The 27,951-nt window shown below is 44.9% G+C and overlaps 1 protein-coding gene and 1 long non-coding RNA gene across 5 annotated transcripts in view; one reads left to right on the forward strand and one right to left on the reverse strand.

Moving 5' to 3' along the window:
* The first annotated feature begins 1,283 nt into the window (after window positions 1–1,283).
* EYA1 (EYA transcriptional coactivator and phosphatase 1) overlaps window positions 1,284–27,951 on the forward strand; it is a 229,512-nt gene continuing 202,844 nt past the window's right edge. For 2 of the 4 annotated variants that reach the window (XM_075920528.1, XM_075920531.1), the window contains exons 1-2: window positions 1,284–1,779; window positions 14,932–15,041. The gene's annotated coding sequence lies outside the window, so the exon portion shown is untranslated. The remainder of the gene's footprint in view (window positions 1,780–14,931; window positions 15,042–27,951) is intronic. The other 2 variants (XM_075920529.1, XM_014577730.3) reach the window with 1 other exon arrangement.
* LOC142827033 (uncharacterized) lies at window positions 2,996–12,526 on the reverse strand. Its single transcript, XR_012901399.1, has 3 exons — window positions 12,457–12,526; window positions 5,210–5,386; window positions 2,996–3,191 (listed from the first exon to the last, which is right to left on the reverse strand). It is a non-coding gene; the product is annotated as an uncharacterized LOC142827033 (long non-coding RNA).

Here is a 27,951-nt window from a genome sequence, read left to right on the forward strand (position 1 = left end):
GCTGCGAGTGAGCTGGCTTTATAGTGCAAGCAGTAGAGACTCATGCACTAAGCTCCAGAGACCCAAGGGCTGTGTCTAGACTGGCAAGTTTTTCCACAAAATCATCTGCTTTTGCAGAACAACTTGCCAGCTGTCTACACTGGCCGCTTGAATTTCCGCAAAAGCACTGACGATCTTATGTAAGATTGTCAGTGCTTTTGTGGAAATACTATGCTGCTCCTGTTCGGGCAAAAGTCTTTTTCCGAAAAGATTTTGCACAAAAGGGCCAGTGTAGACAGCAGAGATTTGTTTTCCGCAAAAAAGTCCCGATCGCGAAAATGGCGATCGGGGCTTTTTTGTGGAAAAGCGCATCTAGATTGGCCATGGATGCTTTTCCGCAAAAAGTGCTTTTGCAGAAAAGCGTCCTGCCAATCTAGACGCGCTTTTCCGAAAATGCTTTTAACGGAAAACTTTTCCGTTAAAAGCATTTCCGGAAAATCATGCTGTGTAGACATAGCCAAGGTGTGGTTCTGCCTGCCAGCATTACAGGTGTATGTGTGGAACCCACAAGTGCTCATGGAGGATGGTACAAGGGCATTCTATATGCTTGTGGAGGGTTGGCCTGGGCACAGGTGCTAGGAGTTGACAGCCCCGGGGCACCACAGGTGTTCAGGGTGGAGCAGCCCCAGGATCTCTGCTGGTGTTGGGGGTGGTGTGAGGGACCCTACCCACCTCCTTGGTAGCTCTGCAGCTCCCATGGTTTGGGAACCATGGCCAATGGGAGCTGTGGAGGTGGAGCCTGTTGGGCAGAGACACATGGAACTAGGAACTGAAGGAGGGATATGTCACAGCTTCCAAGGAGCCCCCCAAGGTAAGCACCACCCAGATCCCTCACTCTCTTCCATGCCCCAGCCTCCTCCCACACCCCAAACCTGCTGCTTCTGAGGGAAGGGGGCAAGGTGGCCTGAGAGTGGCCGGTGTGACTAGCTCAGGAGCTGCCTCTGACTTGCTCTGGTGGCTCCCAGGCCAGCTCTGCAGGAAACTCAGAAAGTCACACAGTGAAAGGGAGCACAGGCTGGGCACTGCCCGACCCTGCTGCCCACCCTTCCTGCTTGCGGGTGGTGGCTTTGGAGGAGGGTTGTCAGTTTTGCGTGGACGTAGTTCTGTATTTATCACGTGATAGGGTCTTTCATTGCCGACAGGATCTTTAGCTACCTGGCGCTCCAGGCCAATCGGGGAGAGGGGAAGCGATGTTAGGGGGGTGGGGACAGGTGGGTCTGTGACTCCTAACCCTACAGGGTCCTTGCAAGACCAACCCCAGCGCGGCAAGGCTCCAAGCCCCCCTCACGGCCCAGCTTAATGTGAGCTCAGGCAGCGCTTACGGAGCCCAGATTTACAGCCCTCCGGCTGCGGGAGGCCAGGGCCGTGGCCGAGAGAACGGTGCCCCGCCTGCTCCCACTGAAGGGCAGGGGAGCCCCGCTAGTAATGCGGGGCGGGGGCTGGCGAGCGCACTCGGGCTCTTGCCTGCGCCCCTCAGGCCGCGCTGTGGGCGGACCGCTCCGGGCCCGGGCAGGCGCGCTGCGGCCGTGAGGCGGGGAGGGAAGCCAGAGCTGGGGCTGCTCAGGTGGAGGGCGGCGCGCCGGACTCCTCGCTTCAGGAGGCGCGAGGCAGCGAGCAGCGCCCGCCGGCCGGTGCCACCGTCGTCCCGCCCAGGCACCCCCCAGCGCAGTGGCTCCGAGAACGCGCCCGCCCGGCGTTTGCGGGGGGAGCGCCGCGTTTCCCAGCGCCCTCCACTTGGAAGTGAGTCGGGTCTTCTGCGCCCTGCTGCCCCGCCTGGCCCCGCGGGGGCGCGCCTGGCCCGGGGGCTGGAGGCGTTCAGGTGCCCTTGCATGGCCCCGGGAGGATGCATGCGGGTGTGGATGTTGCCTGGCACGTGGGGGCTGGGGCTGGCTGCCCCGGGGAGGGGGTTCGTGGTGGGTAAGTGCTACGGCTCTGCGGGGAGCCTGCTTCCTTTACTTACACGGTAGATTAGCCCTTGTGAAATTGTACATAACCTGCCACTCAGCCCCAGAGTCCACTGCACGTAGCAAGGACCCGCCCCAGCATCAGTTCTTAACTGGCTCCCTGTGCCCGGGATTTGCAGGGTGGTTTTGGGGTGTGCGCTGAAATGCAAAACGGTCTCTCCTTTTAGCTCTATGGTTAAGCTAAGGGAATCAAGGAAAGACAACAGAGGTCATTAAGGGTGGGTAAGTGGAAGGCACTGCGATGCATGAGCCCTCAAGGTTACTGACTCTCCTGTTGCCTATCCAAGTCTAGGGAAATTCCTTGCTGGTTTCAGGACTGCTAGCTTCATGCAGGAGGTTAGATGACCAGGTCAGATTTAGGGTGCCAGGCATCTGGGTATATGACTTATTATTTGAAGCTATAATGTATTTAAATGAGCTGAATGTCACTGTCAGGTGGATGTTTTTATGTGTGGTCTTGGGTAGTCTCCCAGTGGAGATGATGGCTGGGGAGGGAGAGGGAAAAATACTTTGGGCCTTGGAATTATTTGCGGGTGTGTTTAAGTTGAGCAGTTCTGCAGTAATGCATACAAGCATTAGGATGTTTCTCTTCAACTCTTTTTTGTGAGTAGTCTAGCTTTGAACACTTCAAGCACAGTATAAACATCAAATAACTAATCCTTACAACAGCCCTCTATGGGAGGTGGGGGAGAAAATAGGGTAAAGCGATTTATCCAAGGCTGCATGCTGAGACATTGTCAGTGCCAGGATTAAATCTCAGAAGTTCTTCACTTCAGCGGTATTATTTCTCTAAACAAGTGTTTCTCAACCCACATGGGGCATGACTCAGAAATGGGTCACTTCCACTGGCAGTGAGGGGAAGAAAATCAGTTGCCAGGAAGCGGAGTGGGTAGGGAAAGAATGATTTGCTTCACTTCCCTTTGCTGTCCTCAAACTCCAGTTTATTGGCTCTTCCTTCTCATCTTTGACAGTGCTCAGCTTTGGGACTTGGGAAGCTTCACGTCTACAGGTTCTCCTCACTGTACCTATCCACAAGCAGCTCTATATCCAGAATCTTTCTGTTATTTCTTCCTATGGTCCATATATACAACAGCATTATAATTGGTCACAGGATTTTGATCCATTTTGGTGATTGTGGGTCCAAAAATGTTGGAGAACAACTTCTTTTGGTTACTTACAAGTGTATTTCTAATAACAGAAACAAAGAGCAGATTTAAAAAAAATTAAATAACATTGTCTGTGAGTTTATTTTTTAAAGATTTTAAGGAACGTATATTGCCTTCTGGTACACTGCCTTGAAGAAAGAAATTTGGCTATTCTTCACAATAGCTAGATGCATCACCAAGTCAAATGCATGTTGGAAAGGGTTATCTGTGGGTTCCTTTTACCACAGGATTTACATAATATACAGGCAAAAAGAAATACATTATGTGGTCTGGAGCTAGTCTCATAAATGCTTTTACCTGAGTGGTAAGTTTGCCTATGTGCAAAGGGCCTACATGCTTTGTATTTTTTTTTTAAATATCTGGTAGGTTTTGGTATGTCTCCGTGTATCTCTGTCACATTTTGGGTTAACATTTGTATTCTGTTCTGTCCTGATACTTAGTATTGTAAAACAGTAGTCCAGTCGGTCATTCCAGAAGAGTTAAAAATTAGGACGGTAGGATTTGCAATATATATCGGAACTTATTCATAATGTGAAACGTTAGGTTTTATCACATTATTCAGAAATAGAGAAATGGGTACACATTTCTTTGAATAGCCAGAGCTTGATTTGGGAATTACAGGGATAGTCCTTGCATGTTTTTCTGTAGAAATCTTTCTTTTTAGCCTGCTAGAAATGCTAATCTCTATAGCAGTGATGACTTCACATATTACAGTAGATTTTCCAGGATGTCCTTGTCCACAGCATATTGTATTTATTTAGATCTATAGAAGTTGCTGTCCAGGACTGTAAGAACCCTTGCCACTTATTTAAAAATTCAAGCTAATCATACAAACAAAAATAAATGCAGCAGGTTCCCTCACACCCTCCCCCTCCAAAACCCCCCTCATCCCAGCCACAGATCCAGACATGAAGGAACAGTGTCGACCTGTTAAGGTGGAGAGAGAGGTTGGTTGCTCTTTCTGAGTGAAGATGTATGTACATGTGCAAAAGCAAACTTTTACTTCACATAGTAGACTCCAAAACTGGCTGTTATGTGTGAATTTTTACTCTGATTGCGCTTACACAGAATGTTGAATACCAATCCAAAATTTATGAATTCAAATTCATGTCACCATCTCTGCTGGTGTGCAAGAAATTTATACAGTATGTGAGTACAGTACCCTACATTTTGCAGATCTGGGTCCTCATGTAATCCATTAGGTTGTGGTCTCTAGGGCCACCTGAGAGTGATTACCAAACCTGTAGCTGCAGAATTCCCATGTTGGAATGAATGGGCTGTGTACCTCAAGTAATGGCTTTAATTGTTTTCAAAGCTGCCAGTAGGTTGCTGTCTAAATTGCTTGTTGTTTTTTTTTTAAACTGTTACGTTTGGCAAGTTTGTTTTAATGTTTGGTAATAATTTTTTACCAAATGCTAGAAAGCAGACTTCCTAAAGATAACATTAAAACCCAAACTATTTACTAAGGATGTTAAATATAGATTAATTTACTTGTTGAGTAGTCGATGGGATTTCCATCTATTACTCGATTAGTTGATAGGCACTTCTGCATTCCAGTCGGGGACCTTGTGCATTTCAAAGACGGCACGCCTGGACTAGCGGGAAGTCCTGCTGACTCCGGGCTCCACGCGGGCGCTTCTGCTTTGAAATGCACAAGAGCCAGGCTCTTGTGCATTTCAAAGCGGAAGCGCCCGCGTGGAGCCTGGAGTCAGCAGGACTTCCCGCTGGCCCCGGGCTGCACGCGGCATGCCAGCTTTGAAATGCTTGAGCCAACCAAGTAACTCCCTGGAGTGTCCAGCCCCTGTTTCACAGTAGTCTTAGATCTACTGCTTCCAAAGGAGTACACTCCATCTTACCAGTTCTATCCCAAATCATGGATTTGCTTAATATACAGTACTTACTTATATTTATAATGAAATCAAATATAAGTTAATTTAACAAAGTAATTCAAAATAAGAGTAAGCAGAAATATTGTAAACAGTTGTATTTACATAGACCTAATTAACAAGGTACTCTCTTGTCTAGTAAAATATTGCTCACCAGCACTTTATAACCAGGTTGGCTTTGATTCATCAGACAAACATTGTTGTCAGCTTGTGTCCTCAGGGAAGGCTTCTGTATGTTTCTTTGCATTCCCTGATATACAGTAAAACTCTTAATAGTCCGGCACTCCTGATAGTCCGGCATCAAAATGGCAAGAGCCTAGTGAATGAGCTTCTGCAAAAAATGAGTCACAAGGTAACAGTGGCAGCAGCTGAACTGAGCAAAAAGGGTAAAAAGGGGTTAAAAAAACTCAAACATTACAGTATACTGTATACAGTATGCACAATAAAAAGGGTTAAGAACACTTTATATACAGTATATACTGTATACAGTATATACATAACCAGCTTATAGTTCCTCCGGATACTCCGGCATATCTGATAATCTGGCACCACCTAGGTCTCATAGATTCCGGATTATAGGAAGTCTACTGTACCAGGCTGATCCTTTTCTTTGCATTCCCTGATATACCAGGCTGATCCTTTTATCTTAGTCATAAACAGGATGCTCCGTAGCTGATTGCTGTTTTCCTGTAGGTTTTCTATCTTACGCACTGAAAGATTGCACAAATGTGTATTTTGTATAGTATACAAATAAGCCTACATTTTGAGGCATAAAATACAGAATACACTCATGTCTGGACAGGGAGATAAGCATCTGTAACATCCTGTCTGAAAGATCTATGTCGCCTCTTGATGACCTGCATTAATTCCCAATCCTTAAGAATATGATTTTAATATAGATGCATAAATCCTTAAGCATTGTCCATACATATATTTCTCAGTGATTAGGAAGTGTGATGAGCCCCTGGCTCCCAGTAGAGACCTCACGTGTCATCCTTTGGTGAATTGTTATGCAAATATCTGATGCAGATGCTCCCTATATTCCTTTTGCTAGTTGGCGCAGCAGTGCCTAACACAATGATGCTGTGACCTGGTAGGTCTTTAGCTGCTATAACTAGAAAATTATTGAATAATAATAATAAAGTAAGCAAAGTTGTTAAATGATCTCAGAAGTAATAGAAAAAAGGATGCGTATTTTCATGATTTTCCCTCAATTTGGTTATTGTCTTTTCCATAATAGGAGTTATTTTCCCTCATATTAGATGACTTATTTTGTATGTAATAACTTCTGTGTAATAGTCTGACTAATTCAGATGTAATTTTTATGAACTTACAATGCAAGGGAATTTAATTAATTTCTTGTGAAACTTACTAAATGTTAAAATATTCCAATATGACATTTATAATAAAGGTAACTCAATTGCCCTTGTAACAGTTTAAAAGTTTAATTTTTAAAATTAAAATGACATTATTATTCTAGCTGCTTATATTAAAAGCTAAATCCTAACATCAGTGCTAGTTCAGTGCTGTTGCTAGGAACCTTCTACCGGTTTGGAGGCAAGCTGAATGTTTGCCCCTAACAGGAGGTGGGTAGTCAGAATGTCACGGACAAATTTCTAACCCCTTCTATTAGAAGAATACAACTCTGTTGACTTGAAGGTGTGTTTTTCCATATTAAAGTATCATAGAATACTTAAACAGGAAAGAAGGTCTTCAGGAGGTCATCAGGACCAGTCCCCTGCACTCATGTCAGGGCCAAGCACCATCCATCTGACATATATTTATCTACCTGTTTTTAAATATTTCCAATGCTGGAGATTCAACAACCTCCCTAGGCAATTTATTCCAATGCTTAACCACTCTGATAGTTAAGAAGTTTTTCCTAGTGTCCAACCTAAACCTCCTGTTGCTTCTTGTCCTATCCTCCGAGATTAAGGAGAATAATTTTTCTCCCTCCTCCTTGTAACACCCTTTTAGATTCTTGAAAGCTGTTATCATGCCCCCTCTCAGTTCTCTTTTCCAGATTAAACAATCCCGGTTCTTTCTGCCTTCCCTCATGTTTTTTAAACCTTTATTTATTTTTGTTGCTCTTCTCTGGACCTTTTCCATTTTCTTCACACCATCCTGAAATGTGGTGCCTAGAATAGGACACAATACTCCAGTTGAGGCCTAATTAGCGCAGAGTAGAACAGAAGAATTAGTTCTTGTGTCTTGTTCACAACACTCCTGTTAATGCAGCCCAGAATAATGTTTGCTTTTTTTTGCAACAGTGTCACACTATTTACTTCTAGTTAGCTTGTGGCCCACTATGACTTCTAGATCTGCAGTATCTCTTTCTGCAGCGCTATTTCCTAGACCAGGGCTACTCAACTTTGGAAGCTCTGGGGGCCACAACGATACTCACAGCAGATGCTGAGGGCTGCAACTTAAGTGTGGTTGTATATACACTTAAATAGCTTCTTTTGCACTGATGGGTGTGAATACAAAGATTAAGTCTTAAGCCATGGTACTGGACCCAAACGTGGCCCATGTAGGCCAGTCAGCACCTCCCAGGCTCTGCCCACAGTGCTAAGCAGCCAGCACTCCCCACAATGCCCCTGCACTCCTGGCACCCGCTCCTTGGGGACTAGAAATGCCAACACCCCATACCCGGCTTTTCCAGCCATCCCATCTGCTTGCATCTTTCAATGCTCACCCCACCTGGGAGATGCCTTCACATTGTGGAGCGTGTTCCCAGTGGAGGCCATGTTCAAAGGACCCCACGCGAGGTCCATGTGTTGAGCCCCACATAAACCCAGACTGCTCTGCGGGCTGCAAACAAACAGGTTGTGGGCCACATGTTGAGTAGTCCTGTCCTAGACCAGCATTTCCCAAACTATGGGCCGAGGCCCGGTACCGGGCCGCGGGAAAAAAATACCAGGCCTCAGCGTGGCTGCCAGGGTGTTCCGGGCTCCCGGACTGCCCGTTCAGCACTGGGTTCCTCAAGCCCTCTGCCGGGCTGAGCGGATGCAGCCGTATGTTTCAGGCTCCCGGCAGAGGCATAGTGCGGGTTACCAGGTGAGCTGTTATTGCTGGCTGTGGAAGGGGGAGGGGGGATTGGATATGGGCCACAGGGAAGCAGAGTCGGGGCAGTGGAGGTGCCCGGGGGAGATAGGGAGGGGAACTGGCTGGCGGAAGCAGGGCTGGCCAGGGGAGATCGCACGGGTGGGAACCGGCTGGCGGGGGCAGTGAAGCTGGCTGGGGGAGATCGCGGGGCAGGGTTGGCCGGGGGGGGGGGGGGCAGTGGGGCTGGCCGGGGGAGATAGCGGGGGGGGGGGACTGGCTGACAGAAGCTGGGCTGGCTGGGGGTGTGGGAGCAGTGGGGCTGGCCAGGGGAGATCAAGCAGGGGGGGAGAACCCGCTCGCGGGGGAAGTGAGGCTGGCTGGGGCAGACCGCAGGCCTGGCTGGGCAACTGGCTGGCGGAAGCAGGGCTGGCAGGGGGTGGGCAGTGGGGCTGGCCAGGGGAGATCGCGGTGGGGAGGGGGAGAACCGGCTGACAGAAGCAGGGCTGGCTGGGGGGGCAGGAGCAGTGGGGCTGGGCCAGGAGAGATCACAGGGGGGAGGGCAGGAAACTAGCTCGCGGGGGCAGCAGGGCTTGCCAGGAGAGATTGGGAGAGAATCGGCTGGCAGAGACAGCTGGGCTGGCCGGAGAGGGGAGGGGCAGAATCGGCCAGTGGTGACCAGGACAGTTCAGGGCGCACGCAGATCCTGAATAAAAATGTAAAAGCAGTGCCTTTTAAATATCCCCACTGCAGACAGTGAGGTTTAAGGCACTGCAATGTGTCAGAATGGAGAGAACCTGGTGCATTCACCATCCAGAATGATAATATGGATAAATTCCAAAGATGGTGTCAGCTTTCTGAAAATAAATGAGCCCCTTTTCAATACAATACAGGCAGTCTCCGGGTTACGTACAAGATAGGGACTGTAGGTTTGTTCTTAAGTTGAATCTGTGTGTAAGTCGGAACTGGCATCCAGACTCAGCCGCTGCTGAAACTGACCAGCGCTGACTACAGGAAGCCCGAGGCAGAGTTGCTCTGCCCTGGGCTTCCTGGAATCAGCCTCTGATCAGTTTCAACAGGCTGAATCTGGACGCCAGTTCCAACTTACATATAGATTCAACTTAAGAACCCCAGGCGTCCCCAAGTCAGCTGCTGCTGAAACTGACCAGCGGCTGATTGCAGGAAGCCCGGGGCAGAGCAACTGTGCCTCGGGCTTCCTGTAGTCAGCCACTGGTCAGTTTCAGCAGCGGCTGACTTGGGGACTCCTGGGGCAGAGCAGCTGGGGTGCTGCTGGGTTGCTCCAGTAGCGCCGCTCCTCAGCGCTACTGGATCAACCCAGCAGCACCCCAGCTGCTCTGCCCCAGGCGTCCTGATTCAGCCGCTGCTGAAACTGACCAGCAACGGCTGAATCAGGATGCCTGGGGCAGAGCAGCTGGGGTGCTGCCGGGTTGGTCCAGTAGCGCCCAGAGCAGCGCTGCGGGACCAACTGGCAGCGCCCCAGCTGCTCTACCACAGGCGTCCAGAGAAAAGCCGGGTCTGCAGACCAGGGAGATGTGGGCGGCGGACCGAGAAGCACCGCGGTCCCGCCGCCCGGGTCCTCCGCAGCTTTGCTCCGCGTCTCCCTGGTCTGCTGGACCCGCTTTGACTGAACCGCCGCTGCTGCCGCTTTGACTGGACGGTCCCCAGCAGACCACAGGCACCCTGACTGAAGCCGCAGCCGCGGGGGGTCCCGCGCCTCAGAGGCTTTGCCAGAGCAAAGCCTCAGAGGCGCGGCACCCCGCTGCCGCTGCGGCTCTGCTCCCCGTGTCCCTGGTCTGCTGGGGAGGGGGGGGGGGGGCGCAGCTAGTGTGCTCCCCCCCCCCCCCAGCAGACCAGGCTTTTGTTTTGGACTCTGGGGCAGAGCAGCTGGGGCGCTGCCGATTGGTCCTGCAGCGCCCGCTCTGGGCACTACTGGACCAACCCGGCAGCACCCCAGCTGCTCTGCCCCAGGTCCTGATTCAGCCGCTGCTGGTCAGTTTCAGCAGCGGCTGAATCAGGACGTCTGGGGCAGAGCAGATGGGGTGCTGCTGGGTTGGTCCAGTAGCACCCCAGCTGCTCTGCCCCAGGCGTCCCCAAGTCAGCTTCTGCTGAAACTGACCAGCGCTGACTACAGGAAGCCCCAGGCAGAGTTGCTCTGCCCCTGGCATCCTGGAATCAGCTGCTGATCAGTTTCAGCAGCAGCTGACTTGGGGACGCCTGGGGTTCTTAAGTTGATTCTGTATGTAAGTCAGAACTGGCGGTCAGTTTCAGCAGTGTCTGAATCTGGACGCCAGTTCCGACTTACATACAGATTCAACTTAAGAACAAACCTACAGTCCCTATCTTGTACGTAACCCGGGGACTGCCTGTAGTACAATAAAGTGGCTATGTGGGAACCATGTTATATAAACATGCGCAAGTGTGAGATAACGTTAGCTCAGGGGTGGGCAAAGCTGGAGCTAGCCCGCCAGGCTGATGGATTCAGCCCGAGGCCACCTTGCCACTCCACCACCTGCAGGCCAATCAAGACCTGGGGATGGGTGAGTGCTCAAAGTTTCCTCCTCCTCCCCTCACCCCAATGGTGCATGGTGGCTAGAGAGAAACATTGGCTGTTTTAAAATAGCCGGCGTTTCTCTCTAGCTGCCGTGCGACCCTGGCAGGGCAGGAGGGCTAGAGACTTTGCGCACTCCCCCACTTCCAGGCTCTGATTGGCATGGGAGTGAAGGGGTCATACGAATCTCCTCTAGGGGCTTTGTGGGAACTAGGGGGAACTTTGTGGGAACTGATGCTAGGGGCATGTGGCATCAGAGGGAACTGCTGGCTTTTTTAAAACAGCCCGCTGCTTTCTCTAGCTGCCGTAAACCCCTGGCAGGGTAGGAACAACTTCGTTTGCTCCCCCAGTCCCTAAGTCCCTACGTCTCCTCTCATTATGGTCCCTAGAGGGAACTGCAGCTGTTTTAAATCAGCTGGTGATTCTCTCTGGGTCTGTGTGGGGGTGACTTCATGCGCTTCCTGGCCCTTCCCCTTCAACCAAGGCCCCTCCCGTTCTGGAGTGGCTTGGGGCCACTTCAGAAATTTATGAAGTGGCTCCCTTTTAAAAATTATTGCCCACCCCATGTTGGCTGCAGCTTCTGAGAGTCAGGTGATTTAGGCACGACTGAGAAATTGTATAGATTAAAATCTGTCTCTTTTATGCCTATTAGCATTATTACAAGTGTAAAAGATTACCAGTCTTGGTAACGCTTTCATAGCATATATTTGTAAAGGGTGTACCTTTGACTTGGAAAGCTGCTAAGTCATCCAAATGACATACATTATCTGTTGGATATTTTTCCATGAGAACAGGTGCCATTTCATTCCTTCGGTGAAGTTGCAGGGTCTCTGATCATATGTTTTTGGGCTTTCCCTTCATGGCATTTTTCAGGAAAATACTTTTCAAACAGGCATCAATCATTGCTAAGAAGAACTGCATTTGGCACATCACTTGGGCAGAGAAACATTTCAATCTACTGTTTGCTGTTTGTTGGTTTTTAATTAAAAATAATTCCTTTTTAATTTTAATATTTTATAAAAATCTTGAATAATTTTATAATTGCCTACTTAGGAATCTCGTGGCAGAACAAGTCCTTGGTCCAGTCCTGCTCCCACTTAAGTATATGAAGTTTGCAGTTTTCCTCAACAGGAGAAGGATTATATTGGATCTTTGTCACAGGGTGTTTGCCACCTAAACATCCCTTCACAAAGTGGTCATTAGGTCGCACTAAAGTTGTGTGAATGTGCTACTCCTCTAGGTTTTAGCACTTGGTCAATATTCCATAGGCTGTGGAATGAGAGAGCAGGTGCTGGACAGGTGGAACATAGACTCAGACACCTTTCAGCAGTGGTCTTGCTCTAAATTAGCACAGAAGCTGCTAGAGCACTGCTCCAGTTGTATGGTTGCAGTGTCACTGAAATTTGATCCGGCAACCATGCCAAATTTGAGTGATGTTGTGACATGGCACCTAAGAAATCTGTTCCTGCATGTAGGCGTTCCTGAAAGCATGCCAAGAAGTTGACTCTGGGTGTCACTAACTCATTCATTGTGCAAATAAGAGAGAGGGGAGACTTCCTGACTGAGGGAGACTTGAGGTCATCCAGGGAGAGAGGAGACAAGCTGGGATCAGACAGGGTAGTTATCAGAAGGAAGCAAGGACTGAAGTTTGCCTCCCCTTTCCCCCAAAATATCTAAACTGCTGCCACTGCTCTCATGGCCAGATGTTGCACTGCAGATCCCTTTGTCAGTTTCCCTTCTTAGATTCCTCAAATTCCAGATCAGAGTCCAAAGGTAATTAAAACACTCACCTTTTGGGTCCACATTATTTAGTTCTGTCACACATTGGCTCTGTATGCTGCTACCCCACTTCAGGGTCTTTCTCCCATTAGGTAGGAAGTCTGCAGCCGTCCTTCCAGGAACTGAGTCACTATTTTTAAACTCTGCAGACCCTCCTTGTAAGAAGCTTAATTGTATCACCTGATCTCCATTCTCCCCACCAGGGGAGGTGAGCTGCTTGTCACAGGTGGCGTTAGGCCCATCTCCCCTTAAAGTGGCCAGTCCCTCTGTGATAGTCCCTACCCTGTAAACCAGAAGTGATGGGGAAGATACAGTAGGAGGTGTTTCATGTCCGCATATTCCCCGATGTGTGGATTTGACCTGTTTACACTTTTTTCATGTTGCTTTTTAAAATACATTGTATAGAAGTAGCAGCACTTGAGGACTGAGTAGAGCCCAATAGTATTCATCTTGTAACATTCACACTGAAATAAAAGACTGTACAATAAAGTCCTTAGATCCCCATCCTGAAATGCATATGCTCATACTTTAGACTTATGCATTCAAGTAGTTCCATTGAATTAGGGCTACTCACCTGAGTAAGCGTTTGCAGAATTTTAGTTTGTTAGAGAGGGAAAAGTGCCATTTATCTGACTCTGCGTATGGGAAAGATACAGCTTGGTCTACTGTAGGAGTTATTTATACATGTGTGTATGTATAACTACATCACTCTGAGGTCTGGTCTACACTAGAACCTTAGTTTGAAATAAACCCCTCTACCTCCCAGGGTTGAATTTGTAAGCAATGCGTCCACACCACCAAGCCCCTTATTCTGAAATAAAGGACTGTGGAATTCAAACTCTGTAGTCCTGCTTTTCATGAGGAATAATGCTATTCCTGGACTTGTAAGTCTGAAATTATGTTAGTGTGGACACTCCAGTGCTGCTAATTTGAACAAATTGATCTCCGGGAGGCCTTCCATAGCTCCCCAGAGTGTTTCCTGGGGCTCTAAGGTTGAGGTAGCGTGTCTATATTAACAGAGCTTGCCTTGGACTACATTCAATTCTTCCCTGTAGTGAGGATACGGAACTTCAAATTTGTAAAATCGGGTGCCCGGAAGTTGTACTTAGTAAATTCAAAATAATCTGTAGCGTAGACATGGCCTGAGTGACATAGTTATACCAACCAAACTCCAGGCGTATGTAGCACTATATACAGGAGGGCTTCACTCATTAGCAGAGCTATGGCCTTTCAGGAAGGTAGAGTACCTACACCAACAGGAGAAGCTCTTCACTAAATGCCTCAGGCATAGCTGTGCTTGCTGCACTGTTGAAGGTGTAGACAAGCCCTCATATTTAATCAGGGATTTCCTTGTTTTACATTGTATTTGCTATTCATGCTGCATTTACTCCAAACTTTTTCATAAAAAGATTCATTACTTTTTTTTGGGGTGGGAGGAACAACTTTGGAGCTGGTGTTTGGAGTCATGTCTGTTTGATTGGTATGAACAATTATTTTTAAATCTGAAATGGTTCTCACTTTATCCAGAAGATACTTTCCTTATACAACAGGGTTTCTCAGAGTGGACTGCAGGCTTACTTTGGGAAAACTGTTATTGGCTTGCACCACTTAGTTTACCTAAAGGGTCCATAGTCATGGAGCCTTGCGGCTCTCATTGGCTCTGGTTCACCATTTCCAGCCAAGGAAACTGGAGCTAATGGGAGTCACAAGACTCTGTGTCTGTGGACTCTTTAGGTAAACAAACCTGCATGTACCCATTAGTGGCTTTCCCAAGTGGACTCGTGGCCCACTTTGAAGAACTCTCTTATAGAGGAAACTGTTTCTTGAAATGCCCGGTTTAAAAAAAGACTGAACTTTTTTAATGTAACTGTATTTTTAATGTTACAGTACTCATAACATCAAAGAACACTTTCTGAAGGTGAGAGAACACAAACCTTCTCCTATTTGTCACTTTATAGGCAGTGGGACTGTGACCTCATATAAACCTGCAGAGATTTAGTATAATATCCTTAGCTTGAGGGCAACATTCTGAAAACTTTGTGGATTTTCTTTTAACCTGGCTCAGTCTACAAACTTATGTCTTCCTTATTATTTCCGTTTAGCATTACAGTACAATTGATGTTGATAGAGACCATGCAGAAACGGAACTAAAAAAAACCCCAAACAGCACCCCCCCAAACCAAATGCAATTAAAAAAATCTTTTGCATAGTTGGCATAGAAATAGTGTCTAGAAATGTTCTTGGCTGCCTTTCTTTCAGCTGCTGACAGCAAGCACAACAGAGCTATTACTTCCTGTATTTGGTTCATATGGATTGTCATAAATAGTAAGACCATATATTTATTTTTAAAATTAATTTAATTCATTGAAGATGAATGTCCTGACATGTGTGTACGTGTTAGTTAATGGAAAGCTGCAGATGTAAAAATCAGCTCTTCATGTCATGCCAACAAATTAAAACAGCCGTGTATGCTGTATTCTCCACAGGTGTGTGTGTTTGTTAGGACTGTTTGAAGCACACGTTAGCTAATAGCCCATATATAATTTGGAAGAAGATATCTTCAGTGGAAGACCCTCAAGGGATAAATGGAAAGTCTGTAAGTAAACAACATGTCAGCCCTAAGGAAAGAGTTATTACTTTTAAAGTTGTAATTGTTTTGTCATAACTGAGTAGTTGGAAACTCCTTAAAGTGAAATACCTTCTTTTAAGGATTTGAGGCTGTGAACTCTAATATGAGAGGATAGAGGCCTATTCCAAAGCTGCATTACATTATATACGCTTTTAAAGATATTTTTGATGTTTCATACTACAATACAGCATTTGTTCCTGTCTTTAAGTATTTATCATATTAGATTTGCTCATAACATTTTAATCCTGTTCGCCAGTCTCCTAAACAATTTATTTCAGTTTACCTGCTTTTTGTATGTGGTTGTGAGATTGTATGCCAAATTCGCTGCTGAAATAAATGGGCACAACTCCTGCTGTGAATTTAGTGCAAAGTCTCATAATTCATCTTTACATACAATGACAAAACATGTTACTCTGAAATTATGATATTTAGCGATGCAGTTGTTTCCAGTAAATGAGTTTTACAAGCCACATTGGTAGGAAGCTTTGCATACTGCTTGAGAATGTAATGAGGCTATTAATAACACATTTTAATACTATAAATAAGTCTTCATAGCTTACATGATTGTACATTCCTTAGCTTGTTTTATTGTACAATTCTCAATCAGTACTAAGTGAACCCTCTAAATTTTAACTTTTATCCTTGACTAGCAGGCTATGCCCCATGCTCGCTACACTCGCCAATCCCTCCTCCCTCCACCCCGGTGGCTTTTGTGGTCAGAGAGCGTGATGACATCCTGAGAGCATGATGACATCATTCTGTCGCCTGGCAGGAAAAACTTTTTTATATGTTGAGAGTGATTATAAAACAGATCAGGAAACAGCCTACATGCAATCCTACTTTTGTCTGACTAATTTTTACTTATAAAAATAACTCCTAAGACTGCTATTAACTTAAATATTAGAGACTTTTTCCTATCTTTTTAAGTTTATTTACTTGGTGTATTTACTAGCACTTAAATATAGGTGGTCAGTTTTACTGTTTCCCTTGTATAATCTGTTTTCTTTGTTTGGGTGAGTTTTTTATATAGCAACAAAGTAAAGAAATTGCTAACCAAGAAGAAGGGTGACATCCAAAAAGTGAGTAATAGCATGCTGATTAGGGACCACAGATGTAGTCCATTTTTCTGATAGGGGAAGAATTTTCCTTTCAGTATTTGTCTTCTCATTCCCTGGTCTACTTTTTACTTTCTGAAGTAATATGGCTGCTACCACTTGGCTTAGACTTTTATTTCACAGTAAGAGTTCATGTCCAAGTTGGGATACTGTATCCATTGCTAATACAGAAATGTGTAGATCAGACCAATCCACATTCAACACTGTTTCAGAAACTGTGATTGAACCTCGCTTAAATGGTTTGTTCAATTATGATTTCTAAACTGGTTCTGAACATTAATTGGTCCTGTTTGCACAAGTAGTTAAACAGTTTTATGAACCACCACAGCAGTATCTGTGCCTGTCATCTGTTGAGCACTTCCCTGGAGATCTAGGAAAGATTCTGTGTGATGCAACCAGAATTTGTATATGGCTTTTATTAAAATACTAGACAGTCTGTACTTTAAATATTGCCATGTGTATTGGTCAGGTGCACAGTATTGATGGACACTGTGTAAGTGGTTATCAAAGTTGTCATTAACAGAAAGTACCATGAGGGGCTGCTGTGTAGCACCTTGATGGTCACTAAAGGGAGTTTCCCTGTCAAGATATGTGTAGGTCACTGGAGCTGTTCAGTTTATATTGTCCAAATATGTACAGCATTGGAGTGAGTAGGAGGTGGAGATGAGGACAGGCAGCCCAGATGTGCCTGCCTATACGGTACAATGCACTACACTATTTGCTGGTGAGTTTTGTGTGTGTATATCTGTCAGCTTACTTCCAGTTCCACATGGTGTCTGGTTGACAAGTCTGTCCATAATTCATAAAATTAAATCAGATATTAGCTAGAAGATTGTGTGTACCTCTAAATTCACCTGCCTCATTCTATCCAGAATTGTTGCCCATAGATAGGCTAAAATCCTCTACTCTTTAAGCTGGAAGTGTGATTCTTAGCTTGTGGAGACAAACTTGTACTATGTCTCATTGAGCTAAGATGCTAAAAATAGACTGTACCTGCAGCAGTGTGAATGGTGGGACAGGCTAGTTGCCCCAAGTGTATGCCCATCTGATACCTTAGGATCATAGAGCTGGAGGAGACCTCAGAAGGTCATCACGTCCAGCCCCCTGCCCAAGGCAGGACCAATCCCAACTAAATCAACCTAGCCAGGGCTTTGTCAAGCTGAGACTTAAACACCTCTAGGGATGGAGATTCCACAACCACGCTAAGTAATCCATTCCAGTGCTTCACTACTCTTCTAGTGAAATAGTTTTTCCTAATATCCAACCTAGACCTCCCTCACTGTAACTTGAGACCATTGCTCCTTGTTCTGCCATCCGTCACTACTGTGAACAGCCTTTCTCAATCCTCTTTGGAACCTCCCATCAGGAAGTTGAAGGCTGCTATCAAATCCCCCCTCACTCTCTTCTCTTCTGAACATTAAACAAACCCAAATCCCTCACTCTCTCCTCATAGGTCATGTGCTCCAGCCCCCTAATCATTTTGGTTGCCCTCCGCTGAATCCTCTCCAGTCCGTCCACAGCCTTTCTGTAGTGAATGGCCCACAACTGGACACAGTATTCCAGATGTGGCCTCACCAGAGCTGAATAAAGGGGAATAATCACTTCTCTGGATCTGCTGGCAATGCTCCTCCTAATGCACCCTAATATGCCATTAGCCTTCTTGGCTACAAAGGCACACTGTTGACTTATATCCAGCTTCTCATCCACTGTAATCCCTAGGTCCTTTTCTGCTGAAAGGCTAAATATGTGACATGTTTAAACAATCCCATCATTCTCACTGTTGTGGCTACACTGTTTATAGCGCATTAGGGGAATGTCTAGACTGCATCCCTCTGCCGACAGATTAGGTAGGTTGACATTGCAAATGCAGCTTAGGTAGGTTGACATTGCAAATGAAGCAGGGATTTAAATATCCCGTGCCTAATTTGCATACAAATGGTCACCGCATTTTGCCGACTCAGCACCTTGTCAGCAAAAAGCGGCAGTCTAGAGAGGGATCTGTTGAGAAAGAAAGCCTTTTTTTAACAGATCCCTTATGCCTCCTCCAAGGAGGTTTACAGGATCTGTTGAAAAAGGCTTTATTTCTTGACAGATCCCGCTCTAGACTGAGGCTTTTTGCCGACAAGGTGCTGAGTCGGCAAAATGCGGTGGCCATTTTTATGCAAATTAGGCACGGGATATTTAAATCCCTGCTTCATTTGCAATGTCGACCTACCTAATCTGCATCCCTCTGCCGACAGAGGGATGCACTCTAGACCTACCCTAGGGGCATCATGCTCCAATTTGAAGTTCAGACATCCTTTATGTTTAAATCTTGTTTAATGAAAATAATTATTATGAGAACCCATTTTTAGTCTCTTTCATGGGTAAATGAATCTCTTCCCCAAACTTCCTGTGCTTGGTGCAAAGCTGTAACCAAAGTATGATTTTAAATGCTAAAATTAAATTATTGGTAGTTCATTATTGAGTATCACCCTTTGCACAGGTATACATCTAATTGGAGCATTTCTGAATATCTTGACTTGAGTCTCAGTTTTACTGTTACTTTTTTATATCAACTAATCACATAGGTTGCTTTTTTTCTCTCTCAATTTGTATTTAACTACTTGGTAAAGTTCAGCATATCCATTTCTTTGTGCAATTAATTAGAAGGACCCGCCTCAGGGACTTCAATAAAGGATGGCTATTCGTGTATTTGAGAATAATGTGCACACTTTCTAAAACGACTCCATTCATATTTTGTCAGTATATATCCAAGTGGATCTCTCCATGCATCATGGAGTGCTATGTGCACCTAATGCCAGACGATCTGGCAGAATTACGGCCCACTCCATGAGAGGGCAAGCAACAACCTCCACCTCCCTGGAGGTCGTCCCATTACACGATATCTGTGAAGTGGTGACCTGATGCTCCATACATATCTTTCCTCCCACTATGCCTTTGACCAGAGAGCACCTGTAGAGACAACTGTGGTCTGTGCTGTCCTGCAAAGGTGATACCTCTTGCATTATGGCACCCACTTAGAAACTGATCATTGCTTCATAGTCACTTGCATTTGGAACACAGAGGGGTTGCCTCTTGAAGAAGAGGAGGTTACTTACTGTAACTGGAGGCTCTTTGAGATGTGTGGCTTCCTATTTGTATTCCCCGGTGGTGTGGACAGCCCTATTTAACTGTAAGAAGGTGACTGAGGGTGCATTTACCAAATGACTTCTTATTACCTGGCCTTGAGTGTGAGGCAACGTACTATGTGCATGTGGGTACTGCTGCTGAAAATTTCTGGCTCTGGTGTCTGGTGCATATGTGCATGCATGCTTGGAATACAAATAGGAACCATAGATCTGGAAGAACAACCCATTTCAGATAAATAACCTCCTTGTATGCTTAACTTTATACCCTGTTGTCCCTTTGGGCATGTCTACACAGCAAAGTTATTTCAAAATAACAGCCGTTATTTTGAATTAACTTTACTAGCGTCTACACAGCCAAACTGATATTTCGAAATTGATTTGAAATAGTGGAGTGCTTATTTCGAATTTGGTAAACCTCATTCCACGAGGAATAATGCCAAATTTGAAATAGCTATTTCGAAATAAGTGCTGTGTAGACACTTATATCAAAATAGGGGGCCTCCAGCCTTCCCAGGGTGCCCTGGTGGCTACTCCAGCCTCAACCAAGAACACTCCTTTCCCTCTCATCTCCCCAGAGCCCTTACAGGGGTTGACTCTGGCCACAGTGCCTGTGCCAGTTCCAAGCCTGCCAGCCGAGAGCCAGCAGTCGCTTCCCCTGACCCAGTGGCCCCAAAACATGAGCCAGCAAGCCACTGGAAGCCAGCCCTCCACCACTCCCCAGGAGCAGTCTGCCAGCTCCCAGGAGCCTGCCAGGGCCCGGAGAAGGCGGGCACCTTACTGGTCCAGGGTGGAGATCATGGACCTTATTCAGGTTTGGGGGGAATGCCCCCAACGTCCATGATCTCCGCATTAGACGGAGGAAGGCAGCCAGCCTGGCCACCAAAGGCTACATGCAAATCAAGGAGCAGGTCTGCATGAAAATCAAGTTGGTCCAGCAAGACCCCCAACCCTGAGCTCTGAGCTTCCCCTCCTCCTTCTTCCCCTTGCTTCCGCCTTCCAGCTCCCTCCTCCCAGGTTTTCTGCTCCCCTCTTCCACCCTTTCTTCTCCCGCCTCCTTTCCCCAGTCTCACCAGAGTTTCATTTCCTCCCCCGCCCCCTGCCAGTTTTGTTAAATAAAGAGCATTTGTGTTCATGAAAATACATGTATTTTATTTGACATCAGGAAAGGGGTTAGGGAGGGGTAAGTGAAAGGATGTGAGGGAGGAATGAAGCACAATCCCCCAGTGGGGCAGGCCAGGGAGTCTCTTAGTGCTCCTCAGGGTTGAAACTCTCCCGCAGGGCCTCCTGGATACTGACAGTCCCCCGGTGGACCTCCAGGATGGCGTCCTGCAGAAAGCGCAGCCAGGCTCACAGCAAGGCATCCATGAGAAGTACCAGAATGCCCAGGAGCAGCTCTGTCTCTGTTGCAGAGTGCTGTGGTATCCCGAGTGAGGGCAACCAGAGCATACAGAGACAAAATGCTTTGCTGTCCCTCATGAGGTAGGCAAGCAAGCAGGCAAAGCTGAGAACTGGCTGTGGGGGTGGGAGTCCCTTTAAACACAGGTCTCAGCCTCAGGCAGCAGCCACACAAAGTGTGACCTTATGCCCTGCCAGACCTGGTTCTGGCCGACCTTAAATGCAATTCAGCATCCACTCAGTGTGGATGCACTATTTCGAAATAGCAAAACACTATTTTGAACTGCATTTTGTGTGTAGACATGTTATTTCAAAATAGTTATTTCAAAATTACTTATTTTGAATTAATGGTGTAGTGTAGACCCACCCTTTGCAATTAAGAGGGCTATTTACACTTTATACTATAATAAGTCTTTGTAGGATTAGGGATTAAATATAATACTTGTGGTTTCTCTCCATTTTGTGAATTTTTGTAGTTTATTGCCAGTGGTATGGGGTAGACAATTGCATTATTAGACTAATTCCTAGGATAGTTTTCCCCACATGAATATGCCAGTGAAAAACCACAATTCCTCCAAATCATTGTTTCCTAAAGTGGGCTGCTTTGAAAACTGCTAGTGGACCCATGCGTCTTTGTTTACCTAAAGGGTCTGTAGCCACGGAGCCTCACAGCTCCCATTGGCTCTGGTTCGCCTCTTCCAGCCATGGGGAGCCATAGGAAGCGGCAGTCCAGGCCACATTGCTTCCCCTGGCTCTCTTGAAAACAGAATTGCAGGCCGTGAAGTTCCATGGTTATGGACCCTTTAGGTAAATTAATGACACTGGCCTGTTAGCAGCTTTTCTAAAGTGGACCTGTAGTCCACTTTGAGAAACACTGCTCCAAATGAAGTGGTGCTTTTGTGATGTGGACAAATGCTAGCAGAGTTGAAATCATCCAACTCATTTGATTTCTGTATTTCTTTAAAAGTGAATATTGGACTGTTTTAATGTATGGTTTTTCTTTAGACAACACATACTTAACTGCCTTTTGAAAGTGTGTTACTTATAGTAAGACAGGATTCTACAATTTAACAAACTTTCATGCAGCTGTGAGAATGTGGCATATGCATGAAGTCTCTTACCAGCTTGAAAATCTTGATAAAGTTGTAGTTGAGCTTTTAACAGTTAAAAACAAACTGCCAGTGAAGTTTATTTTCTTTTTTACTGAGTTTTCTGGACCATTGTTCCGCTTGAGGAGCCATGTTTGTTAGTTTTGGCTCACAGACTTCTCTTCCTTAAGGATAAACTATCCTTAGGCACTTGCACAACTATGCATTAAAAGACTGCATAGCAGTTTATTCACAGCCTCCGCTCATGCAGAATTCAACTGTGTGACTTCCTGGCTTAAAGGGGGGGGGTGCATCCGTAATGTAAATACCTAGTTGATTTTGTGGAAAAGTAGGACCTATTTTGTTTGTTCTTGTAAAAGATTCCTGCTGGAAGCTTTACTTTAAAGTTGGCATTTAGCCTTCTCTGCTGTGACTTGGATACTGATCTGATTTTGTGCTTTCATGGACGTTTTTTATATTTTTAACATTTTAATTCAGCATTAGCTTTGCTTACAAGCTACATAGCAGAATAAAATTGCATTACAAACATTGTAGTATTAGATTTTATCACCATTTATTTCTTCTAGTCTGCCCAGGGATTTCTACATGTTCAGTAGAACTAATTTGCAGTCAGACACTGAGGTCTTCTAGAAGGCCAGCAGGCTCCACAAATTAATTTATCCAAATAACCAATCCCTCATAGGCCAACCATAGAAGGACACCAAAATGGTCTAAGTAGGCAAAGCCCCCTTTTGAAGTCTGGAATGTTTTGACTGACTTGAAGCAGGCGGCTGGAATGAAAGGATAATTTTCAGTGACCCATGGGATTTTTTACCATTTTCAAATATTAGGTAAAACAAAGAGAAATTGCTTGGTCTAATTTAGAAAGACTTAGCAATCCGGAAGGTATCCAGACTAAGAATAAAGTACTAAGGTATATATCAGAAGCTCATTCACTGGACTTCACAGTTGAACTTTTATTTGTGTGTGTATAAGACTGTACAGTAAAATATGCAGATAATATCCATACAGTGTAAATAAGAAATATGTGACCACGTTACTGTTTTAAAAGCTACAGTATTCATTTATGATTTCAACTTCAAAGATTGTCAAGAAATACCTTCTTCTATAGAGGGCCCAAATCCTGGTCCCTTCAAACTACATACAAGATTTCCCTTAATTTTCAATGGTAGCAGGGGTTTGACCCAAGGTAAGATTTAGCCAATAAGAGGAAAATATTTTAATACCAAATATCAATATATAATGATTCCCAGAAAATATTTTTGGATAGAGGATGTGAACGAAAAAGGATTTTTTTTTTTTAAGGATCCCAATCAAGAATGTTTCTTTAGCAAATTTAGGGCAATATTCTGCAACCATTCTCCCTGCTGGACTGCTACTGAATTTCACAAAGGGAAGCAGGGAGAATCCATATTTAGGTGACTTAATAAGAGTTCTGAGCACCCACAGTTCTAATTGATTTCAGCAACTTTGGGTAACAGACTACTTTTTTATGTAAGAACTTTCTTCTACACACCTGTGGTTGAAAATTTTTGCCAAATGTACTATGCAGATGCAAGTTGGTGGACCCAGTCTTGTGCGCAGCAGCATTAATAGTACAGACCTTACAGCAGCTGCAGAACCTACCAGATCTCAATTACAAAAAGCCTAAAAATGGTGCTGAGTCTTGAAGAAAAGATAGGCCTCGCTAGTGTAGTATGAAGACTTATGCATGGAGAGAAAGCACCAGGCCCCCAATGACCTCTCTCTGCCCATGCTTCTGCAAAGCATGTTTCTTAAAAGAATGTTGAGACATGGAAGGAAATCTCTCTCTGACCTTCCCCTTTCCTTCTAATACCCTTGGCTGCTCTTTGTGTAGAATATATTAGGTCTGGAGTAACTCTCACTTCCTGTGCAGTCCTGCCTATGATGTAGGTAAGATAAAGGGTTGGAGTGGTACGATGTTCTGCTTTAGGGATGGTATGTATTTGTGTCCCTTATTTATGTTACATTTACTTACTTCCCTGACTCTGTCAGTTCTGTACCTCCTATATGTGGAGGGGTCCGCTAGCCAAATTCACAGTCATTCTTATGTGGCCTAATGAAGCTTAAAACAATCCTCATCCTGAATTTTTCTTGCATCTGAACACAGAGGAGTACTGTATTAATTGGAAAGTAAGTTAGAATGATAGGGAAGTTGGTTTAAATGCATTAAGCACAAAACCATAAAGTTTAAGGTTGAATTTTCAAATGTAACTTTATATTTTGTGACTTGAGTGATTTCTCAAACATAACATTTAAGTTCAAGTTTTCTGTGCAGAATGTTTTCACATCCAGGTTATGCTCTAGCTTTAACTTGAGGAATAATTTTCTCACCAGTTAGTAATGTAAATGCTAACTTTGTCATATTGTATTGAATTATATTTGCTGTGAGTGAAATTAATCATGTTAGTACCTTATTTAAAATAGAAGAAATTCAAATTCCATGGCTATAGGAGACAAACATCTCTCTGTTCCTTTATGCCTTGCTTTAGTTGCATTTTTTCTAGACTCTCTCAGAAGATGAAGATTCACTCCCCCTTTGTCTTTCTAGAGAATAAAATACTAAGATGTAAATTAAATATATCTCTAAAAATCAGCGGTGAGGTTTCATAGGGGCTTAACCCACAATAATTGTGGGAACATAGGATTTGCCATTCTGTCTCACGTTCTTGGAACCTGAAACTTAGTATTCTGCCACCAGCATTCACAAAGAGGTGAGCTCATCCTCTTTCACCCCTCAGTAATGCCTGTAGGTAATTGTGCAATGCTATGTATGGGGAGAAAACTCTTGCCTGACTTCTGTGGTGGTTAGTTTATAATCTGAAGCCTAGGATTTGATTACCTTTATCAGAGTTCACATAACTATATATATTGTTATTCATCACAGAGCAATAGATGAGAACCCTTAAAGGCAAATAAAACATGTTGGTTCTCTATCAGCAAGGACTAAATGAATAAGCATTTTGAGGTACACTCTCACGATATTTTCACTCAGCTGAGTTAGGATATTTAACTACATTCTGAGACATAGGTTTGGACAGAAGTGAGTGAGAATATTAGTAAAAGTTGTAAAGACTTGTGAGACTGAACAATATACAAGTTTTTGCACATTCAGTCATCTTCTCCTTACTGAGACTGTCTGTAGTACTTTGTTTTCTTTAGGGAGTAGGTAGTTCCTGTGATATTTATTTATGTATTTTTACTTTGATCTGATCTCTGGTTGTATTTATTGTAGCTAGGCTTCTCTTCAAATAGATACAATTTTCCAAGTGTGACTGTGCTCAAATCAAGCAGTTAAATGTCTACAAACTTCATTTTTACCTGTAATTATTTGTGGGTGCAAAACAGCATCTTGGTTTAAGACCCCTTTAAAAACAGTCCTTCTACCATTTGGATTTTCATTCTTGTTCTAAAAATATTGTAATGGGATTCAAATAATATGCATTTTGTTGCATTCCAATATTTTAACAAAAATCAGAATTGTGAGGTTAGCAGCAGCAATGAGGTGTGGGAGGGAGATCCACTTTACTTTTTTCAATAGTTGTTTTAGTTGGGCAGCATAAAAACTAAGTTGCACATGAAACATGTTTAAACAGAGCACCACACACTGCATAAATCCCATACTCAGTCCTTTGAATTGATCTCTATTCTTTCTTTCATTGCTCCAGAACCTTAAAAAAAAACCCCAAACCTCATATTTATGTACATAGGTTGATCCTTAGTAACCAAGAACAGCATGGGTTGCCAAACACAAATTGGGCCTCCTTCTCTTCTCAGATTGCCCTCCTCAGCCTTAGGGGAAATAGTTGCTTCTGCTGACCATGATCTCCAAGTTTATTTTGAGTGTGTGTGTGTGTGTGTGTGTGTGTGTGTGTGTGTTTTGTTTGTTTTTGTTTGTCTGTGGGGTATGTCTGTACTATAACTAGGGGCTGTGATTCCCAGCATGGGTAAACAGACTTGTGCTGGCTCAGTTCAGGCTAGCACACTACAAGGAGCAGTGTGGATGTTGCAGCATAGCTGATGGGTTGGGCTAGCTAACTACTGGAGCTTGGACTCAAGGAGTTGGGTGGTCTGGACTCAGGCAGCTAGCTGTTTGCCAGACTCTCTGCACTGGTTCTCTAAGACACAGAATCACTCGACAGACAGTTGATGCAGATCCAAAGCACACCATCAGTCCCCAGAATCATGGCAACAGTTTCTGGAGCATGGGCACTAATAGCCAGCAGAGCCAATGACACCTGTCCCCGGAACTCCAGACCCTATCCCTGTGTCCAAGATGCTGATTGCTGAAGTGTCCGTGCCAGTTTTTTTAGTGTACTAGTTCAAGCTACTCTAGCACTAGTCTGTCTAGCACTGATCCCCAGGGTCAAGATGGTACTCAGTGCTATCGCTAGAGTCCCAGCACTGATCTCAAAAGCTATAAGTCTTGATCCACCAGTGTACTGTTGCCAATCCACTGAGTTACATCACTGGTCCCCCAGACAGAGGGCACCAAGATCCCGGCATCTCTTCCTCCAGCAGCAAGCACCAAGATGGTAAGTGTGGAAGGGTATGTCTGCACTACCACCCTAGTTCGAACTAGGGTGGTAATGTAGGCAACCGGAGTTGCAAATGAAGCCCGGGATTTGAATTTCCCGGGCTTCATTTGCATAAAGCCAGGCACCGCCATTTTTAAATGTCCGCTAGTGCGGACTCCATGCCGCGCGGCTACATGCGGCACGGACTAGGTAGTTCGGACTAGGCTTCCTACCGTTTCACGAGGAGTAATGGTAGTTCGGACTGGGAAGCCTAGTCCGAACTACCTAGTCCATGCCGCGTGTAGCCGCACGGCACGGAGTCCGCACTAGCGGACATTTAAAAATGGTGGCGCCCGGCTTTATGCAAATGAAGCCCGGGAAATTCAAATCCCGGGCTTCATTTGCAACTCCGGTTGCCTACATTACCACCCTAGTTCGAACTAGGGTGGTAGTGTAGACATACCCGAAGAGATATGGATACAGCATTGGCCATGACCCTCAAGGGAGACACTTTCCTCTTAGGGTGCTGAGGCTGGGGAAATTGTGGATTCTTAAAACTAGGCACACAAAGCCAGATCTGGGGTGTTTCCACCAGGGTTACCATCCAGTGCATGGCCTCAAGAACAGTGGCTTATCCTATGGCACTTTTGGAACCTCTGGGATTCCTCCAGGTATTGGAGACCCTGATACGATGTTTAGTGTCGAAGCACAAGAGAGATATTTGGTGATTTATTCATTGTCCCTGGTGTGAAATCTAAGGTGCCCTTAACCTGGAGTAAGTGCCTGGACTTTGAGACAGGGAGTAATCTGAATATTGCTGTGATTTGTGATGTAAGGGTCCATCATAAAAGTATGCTCACCTGAGTGGCAAGATAAAGTACCTTAGGGGACTGTCTATAATTCCATGTTAAGGATACTACAGTGTCTGTGGAGTTTGATAATTGGTTGGTGAAATCTAAGTATAGAACTCCCAAACTAGTTTGGGATCCATGCTCTGTTTTCTACCAGTCTGCCCTGAGGTTGGTACTCTTGAATCATTGCAAGTAGCATAATAGCCTAATGGCTCAGAATCAGAGTGTCTTGGGTTGCATATAGGAGCCAGACCTCTATATCTGCAGGTAAGAGAAAACTGCTTTGGATTGGAACAGGAAAACAATAGGCACAGAGTGGAGGTATCTATATATCGACTGAACTGAATAACTGGCTGCTTAGAATTCCAGGACTGCTTCTGAAATTTTTTTCTTAATGAACAGAACAATCAGTTATTTCTCTCTTCTGTTAGAACATAAAATAAGAATCGCAGTCCATAAAGCAATGTTTTCCATACTTGATTCAGCAATAGTCTGAATAATAGTTTATTTTGAACCTGTCATAACTTAACAAGCTATCCTGAAAAATCTTCCTAATTATACCTGAATATGATTTGTGCACTTCACTGGTGTTGACAACATTGCCTGTGACAGCAACTGAATTTTCTGGTTGTTGCCCCAATAAAAAATAGTATTTAAACGTAGTTGTGCCTGAATCGGTCTTTTCTATTTTAGAACTTATGAAAAAAGCTGGAAGTTTTCAAACATGGATTATGTCCA

Source organism: Pelodiscus sinensis, chromosome 2 (genome assembly GCF_049634645.1).
Source record: "Pelodiscus sinensis isolate JC-2024 chromosome 2, ASM4963464v1, whole genome shotgun sequence".
NCBI lineage: Eukaryota > Metazoa > Chordata > Testudines > Trionychidae > Pelodiscus > Pelodiscus sinensis.